At 47.9% G+C, this 3,300-nt stretch overlaps 1 long non-coding RNA gene across 1 annotated transcript; it reads right to left on the bottom strand.

Moving 5' to 3' along the window:
- On the bottom strand, positions 1-968 carry LOC135176820 (uncharacterized). The gene is made up of 2 exons (XR_010302834.1): positions 687-968; positions 1-494 (listed from the first exon to the last, which is right to left on the bottom strand). It is a non-coding gene; the product is annotated as an uncharacterized LOC135176820 (long non-coding RNA).
- Positions 969-3,300: the final 2,332 nt, after the last annotated feature.

Raw genomic sequence — 3,300 nt, 5'->3', positions numbered from 1 at the left:
AAGTTATTTTCCTAAGAAATGTTTAAGATAAAGTATAGGCATTCCCACACACTCTTTTTATTTTTTCTGGCAGGGATTTATTGCAGTCTACTCAATCTATTTCAGTTTCTAGGTAATGGTTACTCACTGGAGCCAAATGTATTTATTTATTTCTTTTCAATAACGTTGTTTGCAAGGGTAGAACCAGACTGTGAAGATGTAGGTCCTGCATATCTGTGTGTGACATTCACCACAAGCCACTCTACGTTTATTTTTTCCCTACCATCTCAGATGGAGTTCACAGAAGTAAACTGAGTTCACATAACGTTTGCAAAGGTAGGACTGGGTCTAGCTTTGGCAACACTAATAGATGTTGAGGTGTTGTGGTGAGTTGTAACTTCTGTCAGAAGCTGTGCCTCCTTGATAACAGTAATTCTGAAGGTGTGAAGGTAGAGTTGTTAAACCTTATGTGTCAGCAGAGCAGTCGTCTGAATGGTGGGCTGCAGGACTGGTGCCTAGAGAAAATAAATACGTTTGTGTAGAAAGAACAATTAAAGTTAACAGGACTGGAGACTTCAGCTGCTTTGTTAACTCTTGCATCCACAGCTGCTCCTCTCAGTCCTAACTTCAGGTCTGAGTCTGCTGTGGTCCTGGCTGCTAGTGTTGGTGGGGGAATGCTTTCTTCTCCAGGAAGGATTGAGAGATACCTCCTATGGGGAATTCACCAGCTGGCAGGTCAAGTTAGGTTTAGGTTGTCACTCCCTCTCTCCAGTTATTGTGTCTATCTTGAACAAGCAGATTTTTAAGTACCAGGACTGCTTTTTAAAATCTACTGTAGTGCAAAGGTTTACACACAGCTGAATCCCATCAACTTAATTCCCAGACTCATTCTTTAATGCAGAGGACAAGCAGCTGAGTTTCAGCAAACCCAGGTGAAGATTATAAAGACCTTGGAGCAACAAAGGGGTTTGCCTCTCAGGAGCTTTAATCCCTCGTGCAACTTTTGTGCTGCTTGTTCCTTGTCTTACCTGGAGGAGGATGAGCTTGATGGCAGCTCACAGCTCAGTGACTCACCCAATAACTTTTCCTGAATGATACCCACGTTGCGCAGAGATCAAAGAGAGTAAGTACTTGGGCAACTGTACTTATGGGAAGAGGGTGGTGAAGAATGAGGCTTGGATGGAGACTGCAATCTCAGAAGCTTAGTTTTTGGGATGAGAGTGGCAGAAAGGCCCAGTGTGGGCTGAGTGCTCATAGAAGCTTTTGCATCTATAAAAGTCCTATGCTAACGAAATGCTGATGAGTGCACAGGGGCAGTGTGTGCAGGCAGGTGAGGTGAGCCCTGGTAATGGCTGCCATCCAGCCATGGCATTATATATTAGTTGTCTGCTACTTGGGTCGTGGTAACTTGCACACCACCACAAACCTAAACTTCAGCCAGAGGCTTTTTCTCAAGCCTTGAAAATCTCTTCAAAGCCTCCTGCGTTCAAACTCCTGAACCCACTCCGTCCCCCTCTCCTCCCCTCTCCTGTGGCCTGGATGGAGATAAAGAACACACACCCCCACCCCCCCCACCCCCAGTTTGTCCCTGTCTTTTACCAGAGTAAATTAACAGCATAGTTCCCTTTTCAATGCCTTTTGATGTGCTAATCACCACTCAGCCCGACTGCAACCACCTTGTTCTTGCAGGGCACCTAATGTGTCCAAGAAGCAGTCAATGAGGTTTCATCTTCCAAAGGCACCTTGGGGTGATATAGAGCCAGGAGTGGGTGATGCTGCCTGACAGGAGGTCAAATAGCCTTGGGGTGCTTCAGTTTCCACCTTGCTGGCAGAGGCTTGGTGGCTTGCTTTCTTAATCCCCTGACTTGCCGAGGTGAGTTATTGCTCAGGGCTTGAGTTGCAGCCACTGACAGCTGGGAGCATCCAGTTAGTGATGGAAAACCAGCCTTGGTTCCTCCTGAAATGCTGCTCTTACAGTCTCTGAGATTTCCACCTCCCCCCCTCCCCCCCACCCATAGGTTTGGGGGTTTTGTTGTGGTTTAGATTTATACTTTTTCATTTTTTGGTGATGCATGGCAGTGTCAGTGGCCTGAGGGAGCTCCTACACATCCTTAGGTCCCAGCACTGGAGTGAGACTGTGCCTTATCTGTGAGCCTGACCCAGACTACAGTCAAAATGGAAACCATCACCTAAATTGCCTTTTCTTCTGCAACCTGCCCCCCCTTATCTGACAATCACTTTGCCCAGAGCAGAATTAACAACATGCCTTGTTAATGAGGGGATCAGCAACATCTTCTCTGATGGCACTGAAACCTCCTACCTGGAAAATTGGTCCTCTGCTCACCACCTTCTCTTACAAAACGTTTTCTTTATTGGAACTTGTTAGTGGTTTGTTGTTTGCCTTGCAGTTCTTCTTTGGCAGTAATTAGAGAGATGTTGAGGAAGCAAGGCCCAGCTTTGGCCCCACATGTACCTTTCTGCTGGGTTTGAGGAGTTGTCTGGCCACTGAGCCAGGACTGCATCAGGAACAGTGTGGCCAGTAGGACAAGGGAGGTTATTCTGCCCCTGTACTCAGCACTGGTCAGGCCACACCTTGAGTACTGTGTCCAGTTCTGGGCCCCTCAATTCAAGAGAGATGTTGAGGTGCTGGAGCATGTCCAGAGAAGGGCAACAAAGCTGGTGAGGGGCCTGGAGTACAAACCCTATGAAGAGAGGCTGACGGAGCTGGGGTTGTTTATCCTGGAGAAGAGGAGGCTCAGGGGTGATCTTATTACTGTCTACAACTACCTGAAGGGGCATTGTAGCCAGGTGGGGGGTGGCCTCTTCTCCTAGGCAACCAGCAACAGAACAAGGGGACACAGTCTCAAGTTGTGCCAGGGTAGGTCTAGGCTGGATGTTAGGAGGAAGTTGTTGCCAGAGAGAGTGATTGGCATTGGAATGGGCTGCCCAGGGAGGTGGTGGAGGCACCGTCCCTGGGGGTCTTCAAGAAAAGCCTGGATGAGGCACTTGGTGCCATGGTCTGGTTGACTGGCTAGGGCTGGGTGCTAGGTTGGACTGGCTGATCTTGGAGGTCTCTTCCAACCTGCTTGATTCTATGATTCTATGACTTGCATTTCAATAGGATGATGCCAACAGTGCTTGCGGTGGGACTTCTGTCAAAACGTGACCAGATCTTCTCCTGAATTGGTGTCCTGACCTGTATCAGAAAGCTCTATGAGCCAAAATGGAAAAGTAAGGGGTCTCCTCCATCTGCCATCCTTCTTTGATCCTGGCATCTGTGTCTTGAAGTGACTGACTTCTCTTTTGGTGCCACCATGCCCT

Source organism: Pogoniulus pusillus, chromosome 7, assembly GCF_015220805.1.
Source record: "Pogoniulus pusillus isolate bPogPus1 chromosome 7, bPogPus1.pri, whole genome shotgun sequence".
NCBI lineage: Eukaryota > Metazoa > Chordata > Aves > Piciformes > Lybiidae > Pogoniulus > Pogoniulus pusillus.
This window is presented reverse-complemented; position numbering and strand designations above follow the sequence as displayed.